Here is a 19187-nt window from a genome sequence, read left to right on the forward strand (position 1 = left end):
TATCAATTATATGATGAAAGCATGACTTTCTTTTTTAAAACAAGACTGATATATTGCTTTAGGGAAAACCTATCAAGCATGTGTTTCCAGTTTCCAAGAGTCTTGGCAATATAACATATGGGCCTATTCTGGCTATGCCATTCTGAGGACTTTGCTTCTTCTCTGATAGCCATGCATGGGATCTTTAGATGACCTTGGGCAGAGGAGAGGCATAACCTGAGATATTTCCAAAGGATCACTCTGGCTGCCATGTCGTGAAGACTGAAGAAGCAAGATCAGCTCAGAGGCTATTATAGTCATCCAGGCAAGAGATGTTAGTGACTGGGACAGGGTGGTCTCAGCAAAAGGAGTGACCAGCACTGGCCAGTAATGCTCTCTGCAGGGATGGAAATGTTCTCCATCTGCACTGTCCAGTACCAGAGCCACGAGCCACATGTGGCCCATAAGCACTTGAAATGTGGCTAGTATAAGTAAGGAAATTTAAATTTAAATTTTAAATTTTTAAATTTAATTTTTGCTCTTGTTTTCTTATGAGTTCTTACTTGGCCCATTCCATTTTTTCCTCTATTTTATTATTTTTTATTTTAATTAAGTTCAACTTAAATATTAATAACCACATGCATCTAATACAACACAGGGAGTGAGAATGGTCTGATTCCAGACCTAGTTAAAAAGACAACATAATTTATTGATAGATTAAAGGGTGGGGGTAAAGGAAAAAGCAGAGTCAAGGGTGGATCTGATGTTTGGGTCCTGGCAGGGACTGACTGACTGAAATGGAGAAGGCTGAGGTTGGAGCTTGAGGAAGCATCTTGGACATGCTCAGTGTGAGCTGCCTGTGAAGCAGGTGGAGGTGTTGGGTAGGCAGCGTACTGCAGGCATCTGCAGCTCAGCAGATGAGGTCTGGTCTAGAGATGTAAATTTGAGCATCAGCACATAGCAGATCCAAGTGAGGCCAGGAGGGGAAGGAGTATTGATAGAGAGAGGACTTGGTCCTCCCAAGTTGACAGGTCAGGGAGAAAAGAAACAGCCCCCAAAGGAAACTGAGCAGAAGCAAGTAGGGAGTGAGCAGGAGACCCAGGGAAGTGTGGTGTCTTAGGAGCCCAGTGTAGAAAGATGTCAGAGGTTGAGGGGGAGTTCCATGATTCCATATGTAGCTTGATACAAGCTTTGCATTCAGTGGTCCTGTCTCTCCCTCTGGCAGTGGGCTTCCAGTGGGGAGTAGGGGTGGGTGGGGTTTGGAGGGAAGCAAGTGGAGGAAGAGGAAGATGGTCCAAAGGCAATTTGAAAACATCTTGGAAAAGGAAACCAGATTAAGCCAGGGGTGTGTGGGTGGCCCAGTCGGTTAGGCATCCGACTCTTGATTTTGGCTTAGGCCACGATCTCATGGTTCGTGGGATCAAGTCCTGCATGGGGTTCCTCGCTGACAGTGAGGAGCCTGTTTGGGATTCTCTCTCTGCCCCTCCCTCCCCTCCCTCCCCTCCCCCCACTTCATGTGTGCTCATTTGTGCTTTCTCTCAAAATAAATAAATAAACTTAAAAGAGAGAGAGAAAGAGATTAAACCAAACTGTGTCAATGAACAGCTACTGGAGTATGAAAGAACTTACTTTAGGGTGCAAATTTTAACATTGCTCTGTTTAAATGAGTCATGCAAAGCAATCAGGAATGAACATTAGGGGATGGCCAGGGATCCTGGTAAACAGTGAACTTGTTCCTTTAACTTTTCTTTTTGATCTTTTTGCAAAAGGAAGGGAGTCTCAGACTGAGTTGTTTTCTCAATATACTCACTTTGCTCATCCTAATCTCTCTACCCAGAGCAAATCCCATCTGAGAGGAGTGGCTCCTTTCATAGTATTGCTGCAGCCTCTGAGTGAACGGTGCTTCTTTGGATAAGAAGCTAAGGTCTAGGTAGAGTAACTCTGGAAGCAGCACCACCAGCAAGAAGATGCTTTCCTCTAGCCTGGCACCTGCCCTCTGCCTTTAATAGTGAACTTGTTGCCAGAGCTGTGTCATCTACACACCCTCACAGAGCAGGTGGCCGCTCATCCTGGCTGATGACAGTGTTGTCAGGAAGAAAGAACGTATGCAGACAGCTGGCGTGGCTGTGGGTGCATGCTGGCTTCCAAGAAACCCCAGGAAGGGGCAGGTATGGTGGACGCAGCAGTGTTAACTTCTTAAATGCTGACAAAATTGATCTGAAAAGGAAATAGAAACGATTCAGAGAAAAACACTACAAGGAATGCATGTCCTGGATATGTGGTTAAGATTGTCTTCCCTTCCAGTCACCATTTTGCCTGGTTTTCATCACATGCACCTATGAAAGTGACCCACCCTTCCCTGTTTAAGTAACATGATTTTGTAATAGAGGTCCCCACCCTGCAGAATGGAATTGCCAGTAGACCAGGAAGCTTTATTGGATGTTCTCCAAGATATGGTCCTTTCTCAAATACGCCCTCTCTCCCTGGCTTCTTGCAATTTCCCACAGGTAGAGGAAGGCTCTTGACATTGGCAGTCTCTCCCTCCATGGTTTGTGGGAAACGCAGAGTCAGGGACCTCTGCCTCGCACCCCATACGCTACCCACCAACCCCTCCCCCAAGCAACTGCTCGATCATTAGCCACTTGCCCTGCCAATGACAGCATGCCTGGGAAGCCTTTCCTTTCAAACGGAGTGTCCTGTGACCCCACATTCCCTTGGTTTCTCCTCCCCACTTGCTTCTTTAAATCATACTGAATGTGGCCAAAGAAACCTACTTTCCAAAACCCTGCCTACGGGCTCATAAAACACTAAAGTAAATACATGTCTTTTCTTTCAAGGTTGGTTTCTTTAGCTTAACTTTGAAATATATTTGAAAAGTCCAGGTTGTTAGAGCAGAGCAGCAGGAGCAGGATTTAGGAGCTGGGTAGGTGGCCCAGCGGGTGAGGTTTCCAACAGAAGTAATTTTATGGCTTTGTTTCCACAGAGATGCCCACTCTCATTTGCCAAGCTGGGCATAACAAACATTCCTGCCTCTTTCCTGCATACAGGGGCTTGGAGAAGGCATGAGCATGGGGCAAAGGTGGAAGGGGATGGGGAGAGAGAGCAAGCCAGGGGCAGAATGTCAGATGAGGCAAGACCCAGCGAGCTGCAGCAATGGAGCCCCGATCTCTGAAGGGAGGTAGGGGAGTCTCACCCCTGCCAAACCTGCTGGACCTGGTTAGTAAAAAATCAAATAACAGTCTCTAGCTGATGCTTGTCTCTCAAGCTTCTAGCTCATCTACCAGGCTGCGCACCACCACTACCAATCCCCCCAGGTACCTCAATGGTAGAAGTACAAACTGAAGCTGGTCTTTTTCTCTCTAGAAACGTCTACTTCCCAGGCTCTCTGTCTTAACTGGTGGTCTTGCCCTTCTTTTAGGAATATACTCTGTGAAGTTAGTTTTCCTGGACCCTTCTCTCACCTTCCACATTCTGGCAGTCCTGAGAGCCTGCTGGCTTCCCTACCACATACTTCTCGAATATTCCCTCTTTCTAGCTCCTCTACCAGTGCCCCTGTAGGGCCTTCCTTGGTCCACACAGCCCTCTTGCCAGTCCCACCCCCCCCCCCCCCACACACACAAATGCATCATCCTATCATGTTGTTCCTTTTGCTGGAAGCTTTTCTAGGACTCTCTATTACCCACAAACAAAAATCCAATCTCCTCCTCCATAAGGTTTGCAAGGCCCACCTTGGCCTTGCCTTTCCTACTTCATCTTTTTCCATTTTCTGTCTTAAATTTTATGTGTCATCAGAATGCTCCCTCTGTCCTGAATACATGATGCTGTTAGGGTCTTCCATACCTTTGCTCTTGTGATCTCACTTCCTGGAATATCTTTCATATCAATACCTTTCTTCTCTAACCTTCACGTAACTCCTACTAACTTAGTCTTTAAGATTCAGTTCAGACTAGGAAGTCCTCCCAGATGCTCCTCCATCAGCCATACCTCAATTACTCTTCCTTGTCTGTTCTCCTGTAATACCCTGATTTTATTTCTGCCACTCGTCACTTGAGATTGTACTTATTTCTTTGCACAGTAAACTCTCTCACTAATGCCAAGATTGCCCCTCATTTATGTTCTGCACTTAACACAAGGCCTAGTTTAATAAATGTTAAACAGCATCATAAATATTGAATAAAATTATAACTAACTCTCAAAACTTTTTAAGGCCTTTGGTTAGCTCCTCTAATCAAGCTCCATTTGGACTTTTCCTTGTTCTGAGAAATAAAGACCCAGAGTTGCTACCTACTAGGACATTTCTCTTTCCCTGGTGGCTGTGCTGGAGAAAGCAATGAATCCATTTTCCATTTTTTTTAAGGATGTAGAATTTTAGCTTATTCTTCAATGATGATTCTTCATGGGTGCTGAGGAGGCATTTCAGAATCTGTTGCTTTTTTGTTTCTTTCATATGGCTCCATGAACCCTGGCTTGATTTTCATAATCTCTTCCCCACTTTGGGAATTGTTGTCACAGACAGTCAGTCTTACTGATGAAAATGCATCATACCCTTGAGATCTGAAAGAGACAAATCAAGATTGAAAACCTTTGTTCTTGCCATATTTGTTCTTTGAAAATTTCCATGTTGAACTGGATAACTGGATAGGTAAATGAGACTGGCAAAAGAATAAAAGCAAAGAAGATGATTGGCCTCTAAACTAGTTCATTTTGGTTTATTTGGCCCTTGCTTGGTGTCCATACCAATGCTGGACACTGGGGGTTGAGGCCAGGTTAGTGACAGCGCTGCTCCCTGGATGCTTCTAAACCTGAAGCACCATCTAAGTGAGGAGATCATCAAGGACCCAAAACAGTTGTGTTCTACTGCCCAAGGCCATACTGTTGGCTTCTCAGAGTAAGAAAGCTAAATTCCTATTTCTTTTGAGTTTTCATAAATCTGCTTCTCCAAATTAAATCCCACGAGGATCTATGGATCACACTTTTGAGCTCACTTTCAAGAACACTCCCTCCTTCCTTGAGCCCCATGCCCTCAAAATGTAATGATCATGTCAAATAAGTGAAGCTTCAGAACCAGGGTCCCATAGCCACCTGATGATGCTGATCTAATCAAGCTCCAATTTTCTGAACACGAAGTGTACTTTCTTCCTTTGAAGGTGATTACATTCAACAAATTGCAAAGAGTTAGGGCAGTTGAGTTAAAAACAATTGGTTTTGCAGTAATTAGAAAAACACAGGGAAATGATGACTGTGGAACAATATTAAAAGGGACCCTGAAGGATAACAGCTCCAGGTCCTGGTTAATTCCTCAGCTTGAATACTTAGAGATTCACAACTAATTATGCAGAGATGATGAATTTTAAAAACTCTGCCACCCTGCCTTCCCAAGGCCGAGGACTTTGGCTATTAATAGAGCAATCAGATTTTGCTATATTATAGAAAATTCACACAAAGTTGCATCTATTTTAAAGCATTTATCTGGCATATGACTTAAAGATGACAAATCTCTGTAATGTGCAAAATTAGCATTAGGTTAAACAAAATCCAAACTCATTATAATCACTCCCAGGTTCCCCCAGAGAAATCTATTGTTTAAAATGGACACTCCAGGTAAGAGCTGTCCTTAGTCCTTCCTGGAACTTCACTCTTATTAGGTCATTTTAAAGATTTGCTTTATTTTTGACAAGCTCATCCCAACTCAAGGTAAATGGACACAGGCAATAAAACACAAGGGATTCATCTATTAGCAATAAACTTTCCTGGGTGACAAATGAAAAGTACTGACCATGACAAGCAAGCTGTTCTGAGACCCTTACAGTAACCAGGGTCTCAAGTTTCTCTCTGTCACCTTTTGTCCACCATCAGAAAACCCACAGCCCTTGTTCAGCTTTTGGAGGGGGTTTGTACTATGCTGAGGTTTGGGGGTTTCAGTGGGAAGAAGTGTCATGTACAACAATAAAACCAAAGAAGCAAAAACCCCACTGGCTTCTAAAAATCACATGGTCAAAATGTAACCATCAGAAGAAAAAAATAAAAACCCACCGTGCCTTCAGACAAGCTTGAAAAGGGAGGCTGAGATGTGACCTGAATTTAATTATTTAAGCTGCATATTGTGAAGCCCTTAAGAAAGCAAATGTCATGATGGACAGAATGAGTTTACCCTCCTGTCGAAAGAGCAGTGTGCCGTGGCGAGGCCGTCGCTCAATTAAATTGGACTGTGGGATATAGAGGAGAGGGAGGCCAAGTCTGGGACCCTAATGAGACATTTTGGAGGGAAGAGACGCCCCCCTCCTGGAGTTTGTCACTCTTTGAAGGACGTTCTCCCCCCAATCATTACCACAGCACCCCCAGTGCTACCTTCTCAACTTCAAATGTGTGGTAGCCCGAAACATTTAAACAGGAGCTTGCAAAGTAGAATTTCGAAGTAAAAAATCCCTTGTTGTTGTGGAATATGTGGGGGGAGCAAATAATACTTAATGCTGTGCAAATTAGCCATCTTTGGCTGCCAGGGTAGAAAGAAAACTGGGCAAAGGATCTGAAACAAAATATCTAAGCAGTGAATTGGATGACACATCATTTGGGAAACTGCGTCCTCTCAGCCTCATGCAGGGGGAGCAGAAGGGGGTGTCGCTTGCTGGACCTCCAAGACAGCCCCATGAGCCTATTGAAGGATGGCTTTTTTGTAGAGGTTGCCCATAATCCAAGTAGTACCGTGAGTGTTCACACAGGATTTGGCTTTCAGACAGGATGGTCGTGCCCCCAGGAGACATTTGACAATCTCTGGAGACATTTGGGATTTTCACATTCAGAGGTAGGGGACTCTTACCTGGTGTGTGGAGCCTGCGGAGGCTGCTAAACATCCCATAATGCACAAGGGCAGCCCCCAATAACCAAGTATTATCCTGCACAAAATGTCAACAATACCGGGAAGAAGCCAAGGGAAGATTACCCTTTAAGGCATCAGAAATGTTCATTGGGAGGGACAAGCTGTCAAATATTTATGCCAAAATATGATAGCAGCCAAATCCCTCTGCCTTCCCAGCAGGCACCCCAGGCCTGGTTCAGCACCTAAATGGGTAGTTAAAATGCACTTCCTCCAACGGGCTTTGAAAAGAAGTTCATGTGTCTGTCTGGGCCTTTCACACTGGGCTGTTGACCGCATGACCAGAGCCTTTGTCAGAGGGTGGTAGGGAGACACCAACTGCCTGAAATGGTAACACAGAGCACAGACTATTTGAGACTGCTGTACATGAAATCTCTTATTAGTATTTCATTTCTGTCTCTCTTAGAGAACATATGCCCTGAGGAGGCGGAAATCCTTTATAGACTTGAAAGAAACCAGAGGACAGTTAATCCTCACACTGCTCTAGTGAATTAGGTAAATTGCAATTAGATGAAAAGTGAAGAAAAAACATAGTCAACAGGTGTTTGGGTTTCCTTGGGAACCTTAGAGTTTCATTTTTGGCTAAAAAGCACATAGTGACATTTGGAAAGGGCCTCTTGCCAGAACTCTTCGCTCTGAATGTGTAAGACTTAGAAGATTAACATAAATATCAGGAATAAAACTGCTGAGGTCAATAGAAGAAAGGCTCTTGAAGAAATGGGGTAAGTAGGAAAAAGAAGGGGCTTAGTGTTCAGAAGTAACTATTTCTAGAAGTAATTATTATAGTATGCAAAACAGGAATACGGTATGCAAACCTTTGAGGTATGAAGGGAAAGAAGATGGGTATATTCTAATTATTTAGAGTGCTTTGTTCTTAAACTTCAAGGATAGAGAAAGGGATCATTTCTAACATTCTCCCATGCCAATTTGCTCCTCCTCAACCAGCCAGAAACCTAGAAACATACACATACGGTACAACCAAGCAGGTGAGTTCATGGGGAAACACACACACACACACACACACACACACACACACACACACACACTGTTCCTTCCTAAGCAGCAAACAGGAGTTTTGCCAAGAAAAATTGTCAAGCATCATTCAGTGAATAACACAACTAGCTGCCCTGTGAATCTCTTGGAACCTAGAAACCAAAAGCTTTGGTCATTTGGCTGGAAATGTTAAACATGCCCACAATCAGGAGTTAGGACACCTGGGTTCTAGGTCAAGCTGTGTAAATAGACTTTGTGATCCTGGATGACCAGTGTTGACTTTTCTGAGCCTCCCTTCTGTCTGCCACATGATGCCCACCTTGCATCCTTCTCCCAGAGCAGTTCAGACATGACAACAGATGTCACAAGTCTTCCAATTTGCAGAGTGCTAAATAAATATGAGCAGTATTATGTACAATGGGTTGAAAGAAAAAAATCCTGGAATTTAAGGTTGAGGATATGAAATAGGGGTGGGGAGTTCAGAGACCTTGCAAACTGTGGGCCAAATTAACAGGATGCTAAAGCCTCAGAGAGGTAAACCTCTCCCATAAATTAGCCAACATTATACAGTTTCATTATGGGAAATATCATATTATCTTTAAATGTTGTTAAAATTCAGTCGAAGTGAGAAAGAGGTGATTTAAACTTCCCTGAAACAAGCCAAGCAGCATTCTCCTTCCTTATTATTTATTTTCACAATAAGTAGCAATATCCCAAGCTATCACTCAGCATCATTGTTTTCAGATTCAATTACATGGGAATCAGAAATATGGTGAAGTTACATCAGGTGGGAGAAAATACCATTTTTAATTAGACCAGGGATTTTATTATAAATTAATAAATCAGCGCACTCTTTAAGGAATTTAATTAGAAAAGGAGATAGCGTCCTTTCCATGGTATTGGCCAAGCTGGCTCTCCCTCTTGTGCAGGCAGAGAAGGCTGGTGGTTGGCTCCCAGCTTCCCTGCTTATGAGCCCCCAAAAGCATTTTCAGGAGTGTTTTCTTCCCCTCTCGTCTTTTTCACCTTCTTGATCTGTTTGGCCCATCCTGTGCTATAATTATGTCATTTTGACCCTTTTCATCCTGGGACGCCCCTGCCCCCAGAAACCATCAGGTGCCTTCCTTGAGCCTTAAATTTTTTTTAATGTTTATTTATTTTTGAGACAGAGAGAGACACAGCATGAGCAGGGAAGGGGCAGAGAGAGAAGGAGACACAGAATGTGAAGCAGGCTCCAGGCTCTGAGCTGTCAGCACAGAGCCCGACGCGGGGCTTGAACTCACGAACTGTGAGATCGTGACCTGAGCTGAAGTCGGACGCCCAACCGACTGAGCCACCCAGGCGCCCCACCTTCCTTGAGCCTTAATTAGGATTCTGTAGAAAAGTCTATAGGATCAATATTTTTAGGGAAGGCCTGAAGCTGTGCTGACATCATTCATTGCATCCTGTACCCATGATTCTTTGAGAGGTGTGGAAGGACTCAAATACAAAACTTGAAACAAGCAGGTGTCTTCCCATCCCTCTGCCCAGTGTTCTATCACACATGCTAGCACAAATGCTGCATTCGCTTACTTGTCAAGCTTCATGCTTCAGTATTCAGCAGTCTCCGCTATTTGGAGAAGGTCTTGCAGTCTCCCTCAGGTGTCATTTTTCAAACTTTGATCTTATTGCATTGATCACAGAAGTCCCTTCTCAATCTCCGTGCCTCTAGCCCCATACGGGGTAACCATTTTTACTGTTTTTTTGTTTATCCTCCCAGTCTTTGTGCACAACAAACAAATGCAGATAAATATTTTGTGTTCAGAAGGAAGCTTACTATCTACACTGTCAGCATCTTGTTTCATTTTGCTTTCTTCCACTCAGCAGTATATCCTGGAGACCATTCTATGTCAGCACATAAAAGTCTCCCATGTTCTTTTGCACAGCTATATTGTGTGGCTGTGTTATAATTAATTTAACTAGTTTTCTATGGAATAGATTCCCAAATAGGGCTGTTGAGTGAAAAAGTGAATGTATCTTCGGGGAACTTGTGCTGCTTTCAGATCCACCTGCAGTGATCAACATGCCTTGTTCCCCAAAGCCTCACCTACAAATTCAAGGTCAACTTCTGTGTCCTGTCAATATTACACAGAAGAAATAATTTTCCAGTATGGTTTGAATTTGATGTCTCTTATTAATAGTGAGGGTGAGGGGTGCCTGGGTGGCTCCGTCGGTTTAGCATCCGACTTCGGCTCAGGTCATGATCTCGCGGTCTGTGAGTTTGAGCCCCGCGTCGGGCTCTGTGCTGACAGCTCAGAGCCTGGAGCCTGCTTCGGATTCTATGTCTCCGTCTCTCTCTGCCCTCCCCCAACTCACATTCTGCCTCTCTCTCTCTCTCAAAATATAAATAAACATTAAAAATGTTTTTAAAAATAGTGAGGATGAGAACTTTTGTTTAAACTTACTTAAATGCCACTGGTGTTTCTATTTCTGTAAATCATCTGTTTGTTACCTTTGCCCAATTTTCTATTGGTTTGTTAGTCTTTTTTTCATCTCAGTTTAGGGATATTCCTTTGTTTATAATACAAACTAAATGTTCTCAGATTTTCATCTGCTTGTGACATCACATATGATGCTCTTTGCAGTGCAGAAGGTTTTATTTTCATATGGACAAGCTCATAAATCTCTTATTTTATGACAAGCCCCTTCCCACTCCAAAGTTATTGGGAAAAAATAATCCTCATGTTTACTCTTGTACCCATACAGTTTGGAATTTTCCTCACATATGGCTCTAACTTCTTAATTTGACTATCCAGTTGTTTCAAGTCAGTTTTGTTTTAAAGGAATAATTTAACAAAAGAAAAAGTCAATCCATTTCTTTTATGACATGAGGGAGACAATTTGGTAACTGGGTAAAACAAAAAGATCCCAGTTTGTTCCACATTTAAAGGCTGGATTTAACTGACCAGCCTGAGCCTTTTATCCCCACATTCTGGAGTTTGGAGTTTGCTGTGTTAAGTCATTTCACCATGAGGCCTAATTGATGGAAAAGGACCATAAGACCTATGTATAGATAAAGAAGTGCTTGTTTTCAAGAGCCTTCTGGGTAATTCATAGAGTGTACTATCCTTCTGTTACTAACTGATCTTTGAAGCACTTATATTAGAGGCCTGAACATGTGGAAGGAAAGGAAGTTAAATGTGCAAGAGAAGGATCTTAGGCCAATTAGACAGTAGTCTCTCCTTTTATACTGATTATGAGGAGACTCAGTACTTTTAGAAACTCACCATGCATCATTACTAAGTTAAGTTCTGTGGGGAATAGAGAAGGAACACAAGACATGGTCCTCCCCACATGGAGCTTAGAGTCTAGTTGTAGAGAAAAATTATAAACTTGAGATACATGAACTCTGATGTTTATAGCAGCACTATTTACAATAGCCAACATATGGAAGCACCTATAGATGAATGAATAAAGAAGATGTGGTAGCGATAGGCAGTGGAATATGACTCAGCCATAAAAAAGAATGAGATCTTTCCATTTGTGACAACATGGATGGACCTAGAGGGTATCGTGCTAAGTGAAACAAGTCACAGGGAGAAAGACAAATACCATATGATATCACTTATATGTGGAATCTAAAAAACAAAATAACAAAACAAAAATGGACTCCTAGATACAGAAAACTATCTGTCGGTTGCCAGAGTGGCTAGGGGTTGGGAGGCAGATGAAATGGGTGAAGGACATTAAAAGAAATACAGGGGCTCCTGAGTGGCTCAGTTGGTTAAGCATCTACCTCCTGATATCAGCTCAGGTCACGATCTCTCAGTTTTGAAAATGAGCACCACGTCAGGCTCCATGCTGAGCTTGGAGCCTGCTTGAGATTCTCTCTCTTCCTCTCTCCCTCTTTGTGCCCCCCCACTTCATGTTCATTTTCTCTGTCTCTGTCTCTGTCTCTGTCTCTCTCTCTCTCTCAAAGTAAATAAATAAACATTAAATAAATAAATAAATAGGATACAAACTTCCAGTTATAAAATAAATAAGTCATGGGGATATAACTATACTTTTCATGGGAATCATTTAGTAATGCATAAAAATATTGAATCAATGTGTTGAACACCTGAAACTTATAGAATATTGTATGAAAATTATACTTTTATTTTTAAAAAATCCACTAATAAGACCAGCTGCATATAAATAAGTTCCCAAAAGGATGATACAGAGCCTCCCACCCCTACCCATACCCTCCTGTCCCCTCTCATAACTCCTCTGTGACTTTACATTTTGAACTATCATAGTGTCTTTCTTCCCACGTCAAATGAAGTCTTATTTCTCATTTCAAGTGGAGTAGATGCTTTCAAAGTCAGAACTCTAGATTTAGGCTTCTGTCCCTCCTCTGTGATTCCATGGTACTCTAGTCTTTTTTTTTTTTTTTTTTAACATATAAAGGGTTTCTTTTAATTTATTTATTTTTGAGAAAGAGAAAGAGAGCGAGCATGAGCAGGGGAGGGACAGAGAGAGGGGGAGAGAGAGAATCCCAAGCAGGCTCCATGTTCCACACAGAGCCCAACATAGGGCTTGATCCCATAAACTGAGATTGTGACCTGAGCCAAAATCAAGAGTTGGACACTTAACAGACTAAGCCACCCAGGTGTCCTCTTTTTTTTTTTTTTTTTAATGTTTATTTATTTTTGAAATGGGGATAGAGAAAGTGCACAAGCAGAGGAGGGGCAGAGAGAGAGAGAGAGAGAGAGAGAGAGAATCCCAAGTAGGCTCTACACTGTCAGCACAGAACCTGACATGGAGCTTGATCCCACAAACCATGAGATCATGACCTGAGCCAAAATCAAGAGTCAGATGCTTAACAACTGAACCACCCAGGTGCCCCCGAGGTACTCTAGTCTTACCATAACTGTCAAATTGCTACGGTCCTCATATGTCTCCCCTACTTGTTTCTTAATGGCAGGAATTGTGACCTTTTATACTGAATCTCTAGCACATGGCAAGGGCTCACTGAATGTTTATTGAAGGCCTGGGTAACTGAATGGCCTGTGCATTTGACATTGAGTGCCAACAGGGTTCCCAGCAAAAGGAATAAAGTAGTCACGGTGTCTTCCTGGAGGGACTTCTAGGGTGAGCCTTGAAGAGTCAAGTTTGAGTGGGCATGAAGGAGAAGGGAATCTTTCCTATGGACAAGTGAGTGAGCTGGGGAATGAAGAGAGGGTCAGAAGAGGGCAGTGACTTGCAGTGCCTGCCAGCCTTCCCCCTCGGCAGTTAACAGAACAGAAGGACATATGGTTTTATGAGAGTAATTTGTAATGTAAAGCCGGTGCCAACTGGCAGTGGTTGTGATCTATGTGTGCCAGTGAGTTTGAAAGGTGAGCAGAGGGTCAGCACAGACACAGATAATGAACAGGCTTGGATTTGCAGTCACTCTTCCCAGAATCTGTGCTTACATATGAATCTGTCCTATAGCCTTTGCTGAAAAACAAACAAAAAACTCACTTTCTCTCTTTCTGCTTTTATCCCCATGTCTAATAACCTAGAGATTTTATGTTTGAAGAGAATTTGTGAGTCCTCTCATCTACCTTCCCTATCACTGGAATGTAAGTTCCATGAGGGTGAAGAGTTTTGTTTTGTTTTGTGCCACAGTCTCCTAATTCCTGGCATTCAATGGATACTTTAATGAATCTTCCTCATCCTATTCTTATTCAGCCTCTGCTTGGATTCTCCCATTAGTAGGTAATTAGGGTATTCATTACTTTACAAATGATATTATTCTGTTGGAAAAAAACTCTAATTGTTCAAACTATTGTTCATTGAGTTTTTCTATGCCATACACTGGTGAAGGAAGAGGTAAGGAAAATGTGCGTACATTTGGGTTGTACAGTGTTACATAGGTGGGGAATATCCATGCATTGATGGATTGTAGATAAAGACTACACTCAGCATTCAGGGACAACAACATGAAATCCAAAATTTTCTTTGATATATAACTCAGCATTTGCTGAGATGGTGAATGAAAGAATGAATGCATGCATGAATGAATGCATGCATGCATGAGAAAATGAATCAGTCAACCAGATATAACAGAAAATGTTCATGAATTCTTAGGAGTCAAATTACTATTCATAATATGTAGTATCACTGAGCTTCTCTGAGCCTCAGTTTCTCCTCTGTCAAATAATATAATAACACCTAACTGCAAGATTTTAATGAAACAGCATATGCAACATACCTTTCTGAAAGATGCTCTTTCAGTTCAGGCTATTGTTATTACTATAAATTAATTTACCAAGAAAAACTCGGTGAGGTGTAGCTCTAGTATGGAGCAGTGAGAGAAGACTGGAAGGTGATAAATCTGGACACTTTTCTTGTACCTAAAATGTAGTAATGAAAGGTTTTCAGAGAGAGGAAGAAAGCACATATTGGACAGGGGACCCTTATTCTAGGCCCTCCTGGACTCATCCTTGCCCTGTTTGTTACTGAGTAGCATTCATGTGTTTCTGGACATTGAACAACATAAGGACTGAATGTTTTGTTTTGTTCACTGTTGTATCACCAGTGCCTAGAACAGTGCCTGGCACACAAGAGGCACTTAATAAATATGTGTTAAATGAGCAAAAGGCATTGGTCCTGAAATAAGTCATTCTCTTCACTAAAAACCCAAAGCATAAATGAACAGATTCTCTGATATCTTTCTCAAAAGGAAAAAAAAAAGGCTTTAAAAAATTATCATTTCAGTGCCATAAAATGTCTCTTTAGTTCTCCTTGTAGTGCAAAGTTCACACACATAATACAGTTAAATTACAAATGTTTTTCAGCATAATACCAGTTGGATCATAAGATGAACAAAATTATGGGCTAAAACCGCTCTTTAAGCTCTGCATTTGTTGGAAAAGAAAAAGCAAAATGAGTTTAATTCCTTGGTCCCAGAATGAGAAGATATTTAGCCTGGATAATGCTCCTAGATTTACAACTAACTATGTAAAATTATACTTTTCCTCTTTTTTTCCATTCTTTAAATGACTGTTAAAATGTGCCATGCTGCTGAGCATTATTTTTGAAAAGAAATTTGATAATGACTTTGGGGGAGGGTGTAGTGTTCTACCTCTTCAGAACACTATACCTTGCGTCTATGAACACCTGTTTCTAGAGTTACATTTAAAGGGAAGGTTGATATGAGATTCTCTGAAAAGGATGTATGCTTTTAGAAGAAAGAAGCTTCAGTTAATGTTGAAGTGGCAATGATAGGCATTCTTGTCTTATTGCTGGTTTTTAAAGGGGTTACTTCCAATGTTTCTTAGCATGATGATGTTCATTATAACTTTTTTGGTTGTTGCTTTTATTTTTTGGTAAATTAACTTTATCAGGTTAGAGATATTTTCTTTTAACCCTAGTTAACAAAGAACCCTAGTTTGTTTTTTTTTTTTAATTTAATCATTTATTCATGTTGATTTTTTTTATCAGAAGGTATATATGCATCTATTTGGATAATCATGTGATTTTTACCTTTAATCTCTTAATAAAGTAAAAGATATTTATATATTTTAAATGTCAAACCAGCTTTACATCCTTGGGATTAACCTAATCTAGCTACATTATAATATATTTTGTATGTATTGATAAATTTAGTTAGCTAATAGTTTGCTAAAGATTTCTACATCCATATTTATGTATTAACCCATTTAATTATTATTATTTCATTTATTATTAATTCATTTTATTAAATGGGTTGAAATGGCTCAGTGTTGTTATTTTCTTATGCTTTCTTTACCTCGTACTTTCATGTACTTTACTACCAAAGTAATACTGATTATATAAAATGAGTGGAGAGTATTCCCTGTTTCTGTTATTTTTTAAGAAGTTGTATAAGTTAGAATGATCTAATCCTTGAAAAAGTGTAAAAAAAACTTACTTATATATGGACCTGATATATTCTTTGTGGAAAGATTAGTGATTGCTTCCATTTCATTAAGTTATAAAGTTTTTCAGGCTCTCTATTTCATCTTCTGTCAGTTCTGATAAATAATATAAATTTTTATGGGAATATGGACCTTTGGTCTAAGTTTACATGTTTATTGACATACACCAGTTGATTGAATTTGCTTATTATCCATTTAATCCCTACTATATATGTAGTTACATCCCCTTTTTTATTAATAATATAAGTTATTTAACCTTTTCTGTTTAAATCAAGCTAACCATTGATTTGTCAAATTTTAAGTCTCATCCAAGAATTAATTTTAACTTTGCTAAACCTAATATTTTTAATTCCTATGTTATTGATTTCTACTCTTATTTTTTATCATCTCCCCTTCTTTCATCGTTATTCTTTATTTTATTCTTCATCTTTATTCATCTTTATTCAGTTTAAATAAATATTCATTTATTTTATTCTTCATCTTTATTCATTTTAATTATTTCACAACATGTAGCTTATTCATTTTTTATGTTTCCACATTTCTTTTATCTCCTTTCTTTCCTTTTTTGTGATCAAATATTTTTGGTTTTTGGAGTTGTTTTTTTTTCTTTTCTTTTTGTATACCACTATTTCTTTCCTTTAGTTTAGATGTTATAGATATGTCCATAGAAAACCCAAAAGAATTTACTGAAAACATTTACTAGAAATAGCAGGAAAGTTTTACAAAGTGACTGGACACAAGATCAATATAAAAGAGTTTACTGTATTTCTAATAACAATAACAATTAACTAGAACTATAACTTTTAAAAATTCCTTTTGACTTGAGTAAAAAGAGAGGTTGCTTAAACCAGATGCAGAAAGCATTAAAAGCACATGAAAATTAAGAACTTCTGTTCATCAGTGGATACCTTATGAAAAAAGAAATCCAGAATACAAACTAAGAAATGAGACTGGCATTGCATATAGCTAACAAAGATTAGCACCATGCATATGTAATGATTTCCTATAGGTTAATAAGAAAAAGATAAGGATTTAAGAGATAAAAGGTCCAACAACATGAAAAGGCATTTTAAAGAATAGAAAAAATTATATGGGTAGTAAACACATGAAGAGATGATTAACTAGGTTAGTAATCAGGAAAAGTTTTATGAAGACAGCATTGAAATACCATTTTATATGTATTTAATTGACAAAAATTTAAAAATCTAATAATGTGTTGTGTTGAAGAAGGACATAAATTGCAAGATCTCTTTTGCACTTCTTTTGAGAGTGTAAATATAAGAATCACCTTGAAAAAGAATTTGGCATTGTTGTTTAAGGGTGATTGTTTTTATGCTCCTTTATCCACTGACTTCACTCTTAGAAACATGCCCTTGTGATCTTCTAGCACATGGGTACCAGGAAGGTTGTCCTAGGCTATCCACAGCAGTTTGTAATTGTAAAAACATCTGGAAACCTCCAGAATGTTCATTGGCATGTTAATGGAAAAACAAATTGTGCCATATTCACACAGTAAAATATTATGCAACAGGGAAATGGAAAGAACCATAGACAGAACCAAGTCTATGGAATTATTTAAGTAACATATTTAATGAATAATGCAAGTCTCACAAGAATGCTTGTAGTATGATACCCTGTTTATAAAGTTCAGTAACAAGAAAATTAAACAACATTATTTATCATACCTATGTATGTGATAAAACTAACAAAGAGAAAAGCAAGAAATGATAACAGGATTTATCATAGTGGTTACTTATGTAGGGAAGGCACAGGATGGCATACAGAAGAAAAAGTAGGCAGACATAAGCAATTTTAAAACATCCTAGTCCTTGGATTAGGTAGTGGTTCCACAGTCATTCACTTTAGTATAATAAATAAATATCATTAATGAAAAAGGACCATGTGTAGTCCAATAATTTGTCATGAATATTAGATTGTGATTAATCCCATTCTGGGAATCTGAGAGCCAAGTTTTTTAAATCTCTTTTATATTAAAATAACTGTAGGAAAAGTGACCATTAAAGAATAGCCTGATCTGAGACCTCTAGAATTCTAGAACTTTCCAGTGTTCCATTTTTTTGAGTTGCACACCCACAAATTATCTACCTCCAATTTTTGCCTTTTGCAACCTTCTTAGATGTTAGAAGGACTCATTTTCTTGTTAAGCAGGCTTCACACCCAGTGTGGAGCCCAACATGGATCTCACAACCCTGAGATCAAGACCTGAGCTGAGATCAAGAGTCAGAGGGGTGCCTGGGTGGCTCAGTTGGTTAAACTTCCCACTTCCGCTTAGGTCATGCTCTCATAGTTTGTTAGCTCAAGCCCCGCATTGGGCTCCTACGTCGGTCTCCTGCATCAGGCTCTGTGCTGACAGCCCACAGCCTGGAGCCTACTTTGGATTCTGTGTCTCCCTCTCTCTCTGCCCCTCCACTGCTCATGCTCTGTCTCTCTCTCCAAAATAAACATTTAAAAATTAAAAAAAAAAAAAAAGGGTCAGATAGATGATCAACTGACTGGGCCACGCTGGCACCTCATGGACTCTTAATCAGTATTAAATGCCACACTCTTTTTAGTTACAAGTCACATATTACCCTAGGCTCCTTGTATTCTTCTAGGCCAGAATCAGTATCAGAGAGTGTTATGCTTGAGTGTCATAATGCCATTCTTTTCATCTTCCCTTTTATTGTCTTTCCTTTTGCTCTAGTGCTCTTTTGAATTGCCTCTCTTGCCTCACAAGACCAGCTTTCCCCATTGCTTATTCATTCTTTCATGTCATGTTGGATACTGAGAAGTAGCTAACAGTAGCCTGAACCAAGAGTCAAATTAGATAGGAAGGGTGCTGGCAAAAACCCCAGATCGTATAGTCCAGTAATCCCACCTATAGAAGTCAGTTCAGCTAATCAAGACAGACAATCAGGTAGGCAAGAAGCTCAGTGCTGAGGTGGCAGTAGATCATGGAGAGGGAGCAAAGATCAGGAGGAAAAGTTATAGGTAACTTGGGGGTTCTAGGTACCCTGCAGTGGGGCAGTTCAGGGTAGAAGGGAAGAATGAAGACTTTACCTAATACAGCCTCTTCTTGGTTCAGATGAGATCCAACGTCACGCAGTGAGTTTGCCAGCACCAGAACTAAGTCTCCCTAATCCCCCGATCCAGCTTCTTTTCATCAGCAGAACAAAAAAAGTGCTACAGGGCAGTGAGTTTTATATTCAGCCAGTGGTCTGCCAAATCAAGGGCTTCCTATAGTCCTTTGCTTCAGTATCAGCTCTGTCTTAATGGAAGATGGGCTTGACCCACAGAGAGCAAGTAGGGATATCTAAGAGGAGAGCAGTGGACAGAGAGGGAGTGCATGAGCTCTTTCTTTCATTCAGGAGAAACCAGTCTTAAGAAAATATATATACATAGATGTTATATGCTTGTATATGTACATATATATGTATATA

General features: G+C 40.2%; 1 protein-coding gene across 7 annotated transcripts in view; it reads left to right on the top strand.

The window, feature by feature from the left end:
- NCKAP5 (NCK associated protein 5) overlaps positions 1 to 19187 on the top strand; it is a 959339-nt gene that overhangs the window by 907488 nt on the left and 32664 nt on the right. The window lies entirely within an intron of this gene.

This window comes from Panthera pardus, unplaced genomic scaffold, assembly GCF_024362965.1.
Source record: "Panthera pardus isolate Hobbes unplaced genomic scaffold, ASM2436296v1 HiC_scaffold_10, whole genome shotgun sequence".
Lineage (NCBI taxonomy): Eukaryota > Metazoa > Chordata > Mammalia > Carnivora > Felidae > Panthera > Panthera pardus.